Source organism: Scyliorhinus torazame, chromosome 5 (genome assembly GCF_047496885.1).
Source record: "Scyliorhinus torazame isolate Kashiwa2021f chromosome 5, sScyTor2.1, whole genome shotgun sequence".
In the NCBI taxonomy this organism is placed as follows: Eukaryota; Metazoa; Chordata; class Chondrichthyes; order Carcharhiniformes; family Scyliorhinidae; genus Scyliorhinus; species Scyliorhinus torazame.
In genome coordinates, this window is record NC_092711.1 from 259,414,000 (window position 1) to 259,427,737 (window position 13,738).

Genomic DNA, 13,738 nt, shown 5'->3' on the forward strand with positions numbered 1-13,738 from the left:
CACCTGTTGGGAGAATCAAACTTGCAAAACACACTGGGCGCAATTCTCCGATCTGGAGACTAAGTGCCGACGCTGGAGTGAAAAGCGGAGTGTTTTACTCCGGCGTCGGAGGCCGTTCCCAGACCCCGATTCACACTCCCCCGGGGGGCTAGGAGCGGTGCCGCATCATTTACGCGCGCCAGGCCTTGGCGCCATGTAAAAGCGGCGCCGCGTAAATGACAGGGCCGACGCCGCGACAATGACGTCAACCGCGCATGCGCGGGATAACCGGCGGCAACCCGCGCGGTGATGGCGGATCGATCTTGTGGGGCAGCGGAGGAAAGGAAGTCCTCCTTCAGAGAGGCTGGTGGGCGCCGATCGGTGGGCACCGATCGCGGGCCAGACCCATTTTGAGCACCCCCCCAGTGCAGGAACCCACCTCGCCCCCCCCCCCCACAGGCCGCCCCCCCCCCCCCACCCACAGCGTTCCCGCGGTGTTCACGCCAGCAGCGACCAGGTGTGGATGGCTCCGGCGTGAAGCCGTCATTTTGGGAAGGCCGCTCGGCCCATCCGGGCCAGAGAATATCGGGAGAACAGAGAATAGCCATTTTGGGGGTCCCGGGCGATTCTCTGGCCTGTGCCGCGCAGACCTCGACGGGGCCGTTCCCGCCGCTGGGGTGAGTCACGGGAGGGCGTTGGACCGGCGTCGCAAGTAAAAATGGCGCCCCAGGTGATTCTCTGAAACGGCGCGGGAGCAGAGAATCGCGCCCACTATGTACCAGCCCAAGGAGGTGCACCCCATCACACTACCAACCCATCTTTTCTGTTTTCAAAAATTCCATTGAGGATTTTGCCAATGCTGACAGGGTTTCATCTATTACCCATTCCTAGTTGCCTAATCAAGGCCGTGATGAGCTTTCTCCTTGGGTTGTCATGGTTCTTATGGCAAAGTAACTCCCACAATAGCCTTGGGTAGGGAATTCTAAGATATTGAGCTAGTGTTGATGAGGGTGAGTGTGATGCATGTTGAAGTCAGGATGCTATGTGACAAGGAAGGAATGTTGGAGGTGATGGTGTTCCAAAAACATGACTGCTTTTGTCCTTCCTGATGAAACAGGTCCAAAGTGAAAGAGATACTGTCAAAGTAATCTTGGTGAGTTGCTGCATTGTAACCAGTAGAGAGTGGTTTTACAGCCACACTGAGCCGATGATGTAGAGGGTGGATATTGAGTGCAGTGGTTGGGGCAGCAATCAAACAAATTTCCTCAAAAAAAAAGTGGTGCCTTATATTGATAAAATTTAAAATTTTAAACACTTACAAACTAAAATTGGGTTTTCATATGTTGATCTAATCAAAGAGAGGTAGCTAGGGCAACAAGGTGTCAGGCGAGCACCAAGAGCTTGATTAATAAGTACCAGATGAGCACTGGAGCGGAAACTAATATAACAGTGCCAAGTGAGCATGGGACAGGGAGTCACAGCAAAGAACAACGTTAAACACAGTTTGTGCAATAGTGGCAGAGTATACGGCAGAGTATACAGCAACCTTGGAAGTTGTAAGAGCTGGAAGGGTATTGAAAAAGGTAGGAATTAATGCTGGAAAAATTCATTTAAAGAATGATAAACTAAATTAAATTAAAGCTTGGCAACAATTCGACGCATGCAACAAGTGAATTGAAGCATTTAATGTTAGAGTGCATTGCTACCAGTATGACATGCTATAGTTTGATAGTAACTTACCAACCTGTCTGTAAAACTAACACGAAAACTCTCATTTTAACTTGGCGTGGATATCAGAGACTGAAGTGGGCGGCAATCCATCTAGTTAGAGGAGGTTTGAAGTACATTCTTGGCATGATGTTCGAGAGATTTTAACTCCCGGCCTCATTTGAATGTTCCAATACTGACTACTGCCCAAAGCTGATGGGGGGTTAAGTTAAGGCCAGTGGGTGGGAGTGTAAATCCGTGTTAGGGGGTAAGCAAGTGGGGGCAGGGGTTTGGGGGTTCAAACGGGCTGCTGATGGAGAGTCAAGGAAGTGGTCCAGTAATTGAGGAAAAGGGGAAAATGGATAAATTACACAATCAGGGAAGTACCCCGACTCCACCCAACCCAAAAGGAGCCTTAATATAATTGAGATACCTGGGCACATGTCAACTGTCTCTGGCAGATAGAGATTGTGTGGGCCTTCGGTAATACACGGTTAAAATAGCATGCATATCTAATTTCAAGCAAGCTAAGGTGATAGAGCTTTTGAAATGCACAGATTTCCCTTTTGTGTTCATTCAGCTCCCATCCACACCTGTTACATAGAGGAGGTTTAAAGTACATTCCTGAGATATGGGCCGGGATTCTCCAAAATTTGACGCCGGCGTAAACAGTGTTTCACGCCGCAACAACAGGCCTCTTGGCCCAATGATTCAGTGGCCCACAGGGGGCCAGCACGGTGCACGCAGCTCCGGCGCCGATACGCGGTCCTGCACTGCCGGCACGGGTCCGCACATGTGCGTGGTGGCCGTTTTCGCGGCAGCGGCGCGCAATATGGTGTAGCAACACAGCAGGCCCGCGCAGAGGTAGTTAGGTTCCCCCCCACCCCCAGATCGCGCGCACCCGCTGATCGGTAGCCCCCCGATTGCAGGCCTGGCCGTCGTGGAGGCCCCCTCCCCCAGAGTCTGATCTCTCCCCCCGCCCCCCCCCCCCTCCTCCCATCAGGATGGCCACCGCGGCCGCGAGCTTATGCCGGGTGGTACCATGGGCGAGATTCTCCGACCCCCCGCCGGGTCGGAGAATCGCCGGGGGCTGGCGTGAATCCCGCCCCCGCCGGTTGCCGAAGTCTCCGGCACCAGAGATTCGGCGGGGACGGGAATCGCGCTGCGCCGGTTGGTGGCCCCCCCCCCCCCCCCCGCTTGATTCTCCGGCCCGGATGGGCCGAAGTCCCACCGCCAAAATGCCTGTCACGCCGGCGTAAATTAAACCACCTACCTTACCGGCGGGACAAGGCGGCGTGGGCGGGCTCCGGGGTCCTGGGGGGGGCGCGGGGCGATCTGGCCTCGGGGGGGGGGGGGGCCCACAGTGGCCTGGCCCGCGATCGGCGCCCACCGATCCGCGGGCGGGCCTGTGCCGTGGGGGCACTCTTTCCCTTCCGCCTCCTCCACGGTCTCCACCATGGCAGAGGCAGAAGAGACTCCCTCCACTGCGCATGCATGGGAAGCTGTCAGCGGCCGCTGACGCTCCCGTGCATGCACCGCCCGGTGATGTCATTTCCGCGCCAGCTGGCGGGGCACCGAAGGCCTTTTCCGCCAGCTGGCGGGGTGGAAATTAGTCCGGCGCCGACCTAGCCCCTCGATGTTGGGGCTCGGCCCACAAAGATGTGGAGCATTCCGCACCTTTGGGGCGGCGCGATGCCCGTCTTATTTGCGCCGTTTTGGGCGCCAGTCGGCGGACATCGCGCCGTTTCCGGAGAATTTCGCCTCTCATGTGAACAACGGTGGCGGAACTCGGCGGTCGACCGCGGAGAATCGCCGTGGGTGCCGCTTTCAACGGCCCCCGACCGGCGCTGCGTTGACCGCGCGTTTGCGACTGGCGCCGATTCTCCGGTCACCAGAGAAATGCGTCCCGGTGTTGGTGCAGCGTGGCAGGAATTTGTCGTCGTCAACGGCAATTCTCCAATCCGCCGCGAGCTCAGAGAATCCCGGTCGAGGACACATAAATACTGCAATGTGTACAAATGTTCTGCTACTGAACTCCCCATTTTCAGTATATCCAGTCTGGATTCGATCCTTTTCAGAGCACATAAACAGCCCAAGCCAATGCCTGGAGTGACATTGCCTATGAATATAACTGCTTTATTACACTTTGGCTTTCTCAAACTTTCCACAGCCACCAATACCATTGACCGCAGTATCCGTCAATGTTTCCCCTCCATCATCCTGCTCCATCAAATTGAGCATACATGGTTCCATTCTTACCTAATTGAATGCAGCCAGCACATTTCACGCAATCACTTCTCATATCTCAATAATTCCTCATATCTCTCAATAATTCCTCATATTAGATTTGAGCCTTTACACTGAACTCCTTACTTCTTCTACATTTCCAATATCGTCCGGTTATTGAAAATTTCATACATATATTGCCTATTTCCAAACTCACAATCTCCAATATCAGCCTCTATCACCACCTTCAATAAATCATCCAAAATGTCACACATATCCTGCTGTGTAACACCAACTTTGTTTATCCAATACCCATGTCCTCACCTTGTATTCTGCCTCCGAACAAGTTAATAAAAAAATAATTGTCTTTATCTTTTAATCCCTGCATTCCCTTGCTACAAATGATCTCCTCAATTTACTCCTACCCTTCAAACTATTTTAGAATGAAGGGTATTAGCCAGCTCCAATCCTAGCCTCAAGACTCGGTAGCACAGTGGTTAGCACTGTTGCTTCACAGCTCCAGGGTCCCAGGTTCGATTCCTGCTTGGGTCACTATCTGTGTGGAGTCTGCACGTTCTCAGTGTGTCTGCGTGGGTTTCCTCCGGGTGCTCCGGTTTCCTCCCACAAGTCCCGAAAGACATGCTGTTAGGTAATTTGGATATTCTGAATTCTCCCTCTGTGCCGGAATGTGGCAACTAGGAACTTTTCATGGTAACTTCATTGCAGTGTTAATGTAAGCCTACTTGTGACAATATAAAGATTATTATTATTATTATTATAAGATGTCAGGATCAGTGATAATAAACAACAATGAATCCCTGGCTGATTTTTCCTTCTTCTTAGTCAAATAAATATCTGGTTATTTGAAAATCCCCACTGCTGTCTCAACTAAGCTGGATAAAATGTTTAAGATTAATGTGACCCAGACTATATACACAGGAAGATTTTGCGAACATATAAAAAATACTGGAGTATGTACACTGTGGGCTCAGAGTATAATATCCGTTTGCTAGCTACAATAAAAAAAAAAATCCATTTCATTTTAGAATTTAGCTTTCTATTTAATTTTGGGTAGAATGCCACTTAATTCTGGTTCTTCCAACCCAGTGTGTGTATCTTTCAATATGAAAAGAGCGACAGAGAAAATGACAATAAGCGATTTTCATTTCATTTCATATCAAAAAGAAAAGAAAGTGAGAAAGAATGAAAAAGAAAGTGTGAGAATGATAAAATAAAGTGAGAAAAAGAAAAAAGGAAAGATACTTTTCGAACACCGTTCATATTCTCAGGATATCCCAAGGTGTTCCACAATTAATTACTTTTCATAATTGTGTAATCATTAGAATTATGTAGGCAAATGTGGCAGGTAATTATCACACACAAAGGTCTCACATGCAATATGGTGAAAAATAGCCAGTTAAACTTTGTTTTTGTGCAGTGTTGGTTTGTGGATAAAGGTTGGCAAGAAGACCAGGCAGATTCCCCTGGCCTTCTTTGAATGATACGATGCATAGTTATCCCACCACAGAACATATACATCGATGTATTTTCAGACTGATTAGACCTGGAGTATTCCTATGTTGAAGGTGTTGGTTACTTTATGCCTACCGTTCAAACCCAACTGAAGTCTGTTAACTTGCCGGCACAAATTAGGCCGGAAGAATCCTATTATTTATATTCCATCTCTTGCCCCATCCAAAAAAACCATGGTGGTGGCATAGCTCTTATTACCAAGTCTCACTTCAACCTCCTCAACAATCATCCTCTTCCATTGGCTGTCCTCTGTATTCCAGCTCTATGAGATTGGCTTACGTATTCCCACTCCTTCCTATCAGAGTATAGCCAGTTTCCCTTTACAAGCACCTGCATACACACTTCTGAAGTGCCCAGAAAACTTTCCATGGCCCTCTCTAAGGTATCTGCATGCAGCCCCTCTCAGAGGCATCTTACAAGCATCCAGATCTGTGTTGGTAGCACTTAGCTTTACAGCTTTCTCACCTCGCCACTTCTTTCATTCCCCAAATCTGCTCCAACAAGCTGTGGATGCATGTCAATACTTCCGCCAAGTGAATAGCATAACAAAGAAAGCAGACGGTGGTTTACATGATCCTGGTCACATCCACCAGACATCACAAAGTGCCCTACAGCCAATGACGTACCCATGAGGTGTAGACACTTTTACAGTGTAGGTAAGCAGAAGCCAGCTGACAAGTCAAGCTCCTACAAATAGCAATGAAATAAATGACCATAAAATTTGTTTTCAGCATTGGTTGGCAGTAAAATCTTGACTGGCCAGGACACTGGGAAAACTCTCTTGACCTTCCATGAATAATGGTGTTGTATTTTTTACTTAAGAGGGCAGATGGGCCTTTGCTTAATGTCTCATCCAAAAGATGATGATGCAGCACATCTTAAAGAACAGAAGTGTCAACCTAGGTTATATGCCAAAGTCTCTGGAGTGAGATTTGAACACAACTTTCTGATCCAATGTGAGAGTGCCACCAACTGAGTCAAGTCTGCAGACTAAGACCTTCATAATTAATCTCCACCATAATATCTTCTCCCTCCCTGGTCATTTGCTCAGACTATATAGAGCAGCACGGTAGCACAAGTGGATAGCACTGTGGCTTCACAGCACCAGGGTCCCAGGTCCCCGCCTGTGTGGCGTCTGCACATTCTCCCAGTGTCTGCGTGGGCTACAGGGATAGGGTGGAATGGAGGGCTTAAGTGGGTTGGTGCAGACTCGATGGGCTGAATGACCTCCTTCTGGACTGTATGTTCTATGTCAGACAGAGTGAAACCATCACTGCCTGTTCAAACCAGAGCTATGCTTTAAACTCTCGGTCCCAAACATCATCAGGAGCAGTTCCATCTCCATAATATTATCTTTGTCTGCCTTTGGCTCATTATCACCATTGACAAAACTCTTATTCGAGCCTCTGGTGCTTTTAGTTTTGCTATCTGCAACACTTGGTTTGCTATCTGTATTTAATCCATTCTCGGTCTTTAATCCATTCTCCATAAAAGTTCAACTGGTCCAAACACATTCGGCACTAACTTGACCAACACAAGTTCCACTTGCCCATGCTCATTTACACACATTTTCTCCATCGCCAACACATTCAACTCCCTTCATTAAGCCTGCCTTAAGTCTCTCATATAGCCTTTGGTTTCTTTGACTGACCTTCTCTACATATTCCTTCCCTACGTCCATAATTGGTAGTGGAGATTTCAGGATTGGCCCTATTCTCTGAAACTCCTTCTCTAAATCCCCTTATTCTCTCTGCCCTTAAAAGCCTTCTTAATCTGTCTTGATGGCCAAGTTTTTGATCAATTTTCCTCACTCTCCATGATGACTTTGACTACCCATTTATTTCCTTCACTCTGTGAACCCAGGTTATTAAAAATGTTTACTAGCACTCATTAAAGAGGCTGCACAGCACTTGGTGGCCTTTGCTTCAACTGATGTCCTTTCCGCACAGTGTCCAGCTGTTTGAGTGTAAACAGATTGTTGATGTCAATTTCAAGCTTTATTTAAAGGGATACTCATCAGTTAACGGTTCATAATCATTGCTCCTGAAACTGTGAAGATGATATCTCAAGTATACCAGCAAATCTTCTACTACCTCTGCCACCAAGAAGGACAAGGGCAGCAATGCATGTGAACATTACTACCTTCAACTTCCCGTCCAGGCCGCACACCATCCTGACATGAACTACTGGCTAGATTGAATGATGAGGGCAGGCTCCCCACATCCAAGCATAAATGTCAGTGACAAACCCATCTCTGCTTGGCCAGATCACCCCACTTTAATTTTTTGGCTGATGGTCCTTTAATTATAATAAGGCAAGGAGTCCATCACTCCTCGGGAAAATGTCCTACCTCAGAACTGCTGGTTAATCAGAGGCTGCCAGTAGTGACAGCATCACCAGGAATGGTGGCCACTGCTGATACTGTAGCTAGGCCAAGCAGCAGACATTCAGCAATGGATCTGGACCTCCAAGAATTACTGACAGACCTCAGCTGTAGAATTAAGGGTTAATGGTTTATATCAATAAGACAATTATGTTTAATGATGCGTAAGCATGACATCAGGTCAGATGTTCAAGAGGCTTTAGAGAGCAAGACACAGAATAGTTTGTGTCCATAGAACCATGTACTCACCATGAAATCAAGTAGTGTAGATAAATAGTTGCCAGAAAAACTATTAACAATCTCAAGTGACTTACAATACAAAAAGCCTCAAAGCACCGGTGGGGGAAGTGAGTGAATGATTGGGGGGGGGGGGGGGGGGGGGGGAGTTTCCAATTGGGACTGGGGATCCAGAAATGAGGCACTGCCCTCTTTTCACTGAGCAGCAGCCCATAGATATAAACGGCCAAGTTACACATTGGGCACAGGCCTCTTCCATCATCTGTAATGTCTCAGTGACAGCAAGATGGGGCTGTTAAGTGGGCATTAATTGGCTACTTAAGGGTCTCAACAAGGCCTTGTCCAGGCACCACACCCGACACCTCCCCCACCACTTTCCAAATTGCGGTGGGGCAGGCAAGCTGATTGCCTGTTCAAAAGTAAAGGCCTACAAAATCCAACTCCATATAATCATTCCATTGTTGCTGGTTCAAAATCCTGGAACTCCTTTCCTATCAGTACTGTGGGTGTACCTACATCACTTCAATTAAAGTGGGTCAAGAAGGCAGCACGCCTCCATCTTTTCAAGAGCTGTTAGGATGTGCAACAAATCCTGTGCAATACAAGTGGAACCGTAGGTTCATATGTCAGGCTGTATATGTTAGGCTGAGGAGCCAATGATCTGAAGCTACTGTCTATGGGATGATGACTGAATGCCTCTAAATCAGAATTCCCTCTAGAATTAACAGTACCCGAGCACCATGGGCCACTGGTTGACTTGGGATAGCGGACGGTTGATGCACATTGTCACTAAATTCAGGGCTGGCGCGCAGCCAGCCGGGTGCCCTCTCTTCCATTAATGGACAGTATATTCACTGGGAAACTTTTGCTAAATTATTCATGGACATGTTTACATCCCAGAAAATAATTTCAAGAGAAAGAAGCACGTTAGGGGTGATTGTGCCCACCTGTCTCATGCTAATTTTCATCTAAGGCTCAAGAATATCAGTGAAGCCCATTTCTAACTTCCGAAACACAAGCCTGCCTCCGAACACCATTCCCACAATATTGTTGTCTCTGAAAAGCATGAGTGGAATGGTGTCTGGTTTTGCAAGCCACAATGCAGTGTAGGAGAGAGGTAGGCTTCTTGGGAACTGCAACCCAGCTCCCAACATTATTTTATGCCCTTTAAACTTAATTCCTTTTCTCTTCTCAATTACAGATGGTATATTTTCCATTTAAAGGTGTGAAATGGTAAAGTAGTGGTACAGCCACAGGACTAATGATCCAGTGACCCAGGCTAATGTTCTGACATCACAGGTTCAAATCCCACCATGGCAGCTAGTGGAATTTCAATTCATTAATAAATCTGGAAAATATAACTTCTCAATAAATGATGACTAGGAAATTACCATTGATTTTTGTAGGAACCCAACTGGTTCACTAATGTCCTTTAGGGAAGGAAACCTTAGGGTGTTACCTGGCTTACATTTGACTTCAGGTCCACAGTAATATGGTTGATTCTTATTGGCCCTCTGAAATGGCCCAACAAGCCAACAAGTTTAAGGGCAATGAGGGATAACCAACAAATGCTAGTCTCGCCAGTGATGCCCACATCCCATGAAGGAACAAAGAAAAAACATAGAGTAGAGCACATGTTTTGTTTTTAAACTTTCAACAGCAGGGAAATGTTTTTCAAAAGTATCGATCTCTCGGCATTTAGATCGCAGTCCAAAGCATAACAGGAGAGTTTCCCATCACATTCTTCTGTGGTTTTGAATGCAATATGGCATTTTTTTCCCCAATGGGAAAAGTACTCTCATGCATCTCAAAAATAATGCTGGTCAATGTAATGGTCAACATATCTTTTCAGAACAAGAGTTATATGATGAATTACTATGGTTAAAAAACACCTATGTTACAATGCAGCATCTAATTGAGACAATTGACATTGTCAAAATATTTAATACTTACTTGTCAGAATGTTCCAAACCTGCACCAACATGTGAATATACCAGATTGGAGGAAATCAAATTCCTGACAGGGCTCACAATGGTGGCCCTGACCTCAGGAGGCATGTGCGGTATTGTGACCCAAAGCCTTCCATACCTTCAAAAATAACATGCGGCTGGGAAGGCACTGAAAATGTGAAATTATTGCAATAATGTCTAAGTTTAAACATTTGGCCTGACCCCATTTCGCCTCCATCACTAGACAAAGACCCCACCCATTATCTTTGCAATATGTCTCTTCTGTTGAATGCCAGTTCAAAAAATATATATATATATATTTTCCAAAATCCATAGTGAACCACATGCAATGCATTTCCTTGGGAAATAGTGAAACAAGCGAAGCTGCACAACTCGTGGTAATTCGTGTCCGGGAGAGCAAATGAGGTAGCATCTGGATCCACCAGAATTTGATCACCTTTTAACTGCACAGCAGACTGCAGCCGGGTGGGATGGGAGAGGGGTTGGTGCATTCTCACAGCATTTAGAAGTGAGTTTGAGGGTGTTTTCAGGTGCTTCAGAATTCGCATCAGATATGTCTTGGTGTTCAATAGAATCCAGTGCCTACAGCAGTGATGAATGTTGAAACTCCGCATCAGTTGGTGATGTCCTGCTTTGCTAGTAGTTTTAGTGATTGAAAGTTTGGGGAAGGCTTTATCAGCAAAAAAGAAAAAAAAAATTATTAAAGTACTGAAAAATGTCAGGTAACATATGGGAGAAAAATGCATATTCGATGGAAGGACAAATGAGTAGTTAAACTTGATGGGGTGAAATTCAAGAATATCATTGAAGATTTTCCTTTGCTAGTTTTCTAAGTCTATTTGCCTTTCAATGGGTCTGAGCAGGATCACTGGCACGGTGCAATAAGTAGCACAAATAAATTGTTACTTGTAGGCAAACCTCTTTTGCGAACATTGGTTGATACGATTAAGAAGCTAAACTTGTTGATGTAGCAGGAGCATGTGATGGAGATTAGGGAAAACATCTTTCCCACAACAAATTAACCTTTTAACCACTAAACTATTTACATTGCCATTTTAAGAAGCCGATATCAGGAAAGTCTGTAATGACTGTGATTAATATAGAGCTACAAATCAAGGTAAAAAAATACTTGTTAAAATATTTTATTAACTTTGTGTATTCTGTATTACTGTATATATGGAACAATAGAGGATCTAGAAGGATAAGCAACATCACTGATCTACACATAAAGAAAGGATTTTAAATCGCTTCCACTAATCATGAATTAACGCATTAAAGGAAAATATTTAACCAAAATCAGAAACTTACATGCCAACATTTATGGATTTGTAAGCACGTAGCAATTTACAACTTTTAGCAATTGTGATTCTTCCCTTGTCTAACTTGCTTCAGAAAATCTTTACTTCCAATTTCTTGGGCACAGATGATATTGAATACAGTACTTTGGTTTGGTATTCATTACGAACGGATAGTATAACCTTGGCAGTGAACCTCAGTTGCTGCTTTGGTACTACCGAAAACTGTTGTCCAGAGTCTCATTTAGAAATTTCAGTTTACTTACCGAGATCCGGCATGAGGTAAGCAAAGCTTGTTCTCTCTTTTGTCCGGGATTGAAAAGTAAACTAGTGTCAATATATTTGGAACGAACGATAATTATATTTGGCAAGTTGTAAGCTAAAGTATCCAGGAGCAACAAGCTGCATAATCCATTAAATTGTACAGGTTTTCATTAATTTTTCAACAATGAGAGACCATTGAATTGCATACTGGAGATCCCTTGATAGGGGCACAGAAATTAAACCTGGCAAAGGGACAGTTTGGGAGGGGTATCAAGAACGACAGCTTCATGCAAAAAGCCATCTGTAACTTGAATAGGCATCAAGGTAGGGTGATTAAAAACAAAATTCTTAGAATCATTCCAGAAACAGTGACATGATGGGATGAGTGCATTTTAATGAGTCAAATTAACTAGGTGAAAGATTTCATAGAATTTACACTGCAGAAGGAGGCCATTCGCCGAATCTGCAAAGCTTATGGAAAGAGCACCCTACACAAGCCCACACGTCCACCCTATCCCAATAATCCCACCCCACCTTTTTGGACACTAAGGCAATTTAGCATGGCCAATCCACCTAACCCGAGGGACCCACTTTTCAGGCCTCTAACCCCTTTTTGGGGAATTAGAACATAGAACATAGAAAAATACAGCACAGAACAGGCCCTTCGGCCCACGATGTTGTGCCGAACCTTTGTCCTAGATTAATCATAGATTATCATTGAATCTACAGTGCAGAAGGAGACCACCCGGCCCCCCCGAGCCCGCACCGGCCCCCGGAAAGAGCACCCCACCCAAACCCAACACCCCCACCCAACACCAAGGGCAATTTTCATCCCTTTTCATGGGTATGGCCCCCCTGAGGCCTCAGTAGTGCCAACCCAACACTGACAAGGTACCTAGGTGCCAGAGGGAAAGCCAGGATGCCCTGTCCCTGACCACCCAGGGGTCTCCAATGGCCTGAGACCCCCCCTCAGGTGCCATTACGCCTGTTCCATGATTGTGTGACCAGTGCTAAACATGCCATGGCAAGGTCTCCCAAGCAGGGGTTGTTCATTCCCGGACCTTGGGAGAATTGTTGCCGACATATTTAAATGAGCCCAATGCCTCATTTAAATGCGTATCTGACAATAAACAAATAAATAAACTGGGCGAGATCCAGATCGCAAAGTCTTGCGAGATTGTGTTAGATCTCGTGAGGCATTCCAATGTCGCAAATCCTGTGGGAGGCCTCTTGAAAGATTAAACAGCCTTGTGGTGTCACCGAGTAGGGCGCAACAAGGTCATTCGGTCGCGCCCAATGGGACAGCTGGAGTGATGAATAAAAATATTGGGCTGGATTCTCTGATTTTGAGGCTATGTCCAGAGGAAGAGTCTAGTTTTACAACAAAAAAGTCGGCAGTGCCCCCGCACTGATGCTCTGTTCGATGGAGGGCTTGCAGCTGCGTCACATAAATCCCTGGCATTCCCGACATAAACGGCTGGAGAATTGCCGGGTCCGTAGCCGCGCACGGCGACGATCTGCAGCGGTCGCGCCGTACACATGGCTCAAGGCTGCGCGCAGACCTGTCCTGCCAGATAGTGCCCCCCTGTAGCCCCCCCTCCTCAGCACCCCTAGACAAACCCCCACCAGTTCCCCCAGACCCCGCCAAACAAAATGGCACCCCGCCCCCGACTGTGGCAGTGCTGGACTCAGTCCCCAGCCGCCACGTTGGTTGACGAAAATTCAGAGCGCACATGTCCCGTGCGGTCATTGACTCAGCCGATCAGGGAGGAGCATCTGGGGAGAGCCTTTAGGTGACGTTCTGAGACCAACCCAATGGCGTGCGGTGTACTCACTGATGACGCCAATTTGGAGGGAGTCAAAAGGGATTCTCCGCCCAATACGATTTCGGCGTCGGGTAACGGAGAATCCCGCCTCCTGTAATGTTTAACAAAATTTGTGGTGAAACTGTTGAGTATAAGTTCATGAGAAGCATACTTAAGATAGCTTAGCATCAACAGTATTCCTATATATCTAGACATTGCTTGTATTAAAGCAAGCAATATCGTGTTGTTTCAGGAAAGCTTAAATTTCATGAAGGTTCTCACTGATCTCCGACTTCAGGGCTTTTCAGTCAATTTACTGGAGTAGCACAGGAAATTCAA

The 13,738-nt window shown here is 46.4% G+C and overlaps 1 protein-coding gene across 3 annotated transcripts in view; it reads left to right on the plus strand.

Annotated features, from left to right (window-relative positions):
• The first annotated feature begins 1,451 nt into the window (after positions 1 to 1,451).
• LOC140421077 (claudin-2-like) overlaps positions 1,452 to 13,738 on the plus strand; it is a 38,749-nt gene continuing 26,462 nt past the window's right edge. For 2 of the 3 annotated variants that reach the window (XM_072505429.1, XM_072505431.1), the window contains exon 1: positions 1,452 to 1,562. The gene's annotated coding sequence lies outside the window, so the exon portion shown is untranslated. The remainder of the gene's footprint in view (positions 1,563 to 13,738) is intronic. The other variant, XM_072505430.1, reaches the window with a different exon arrangement.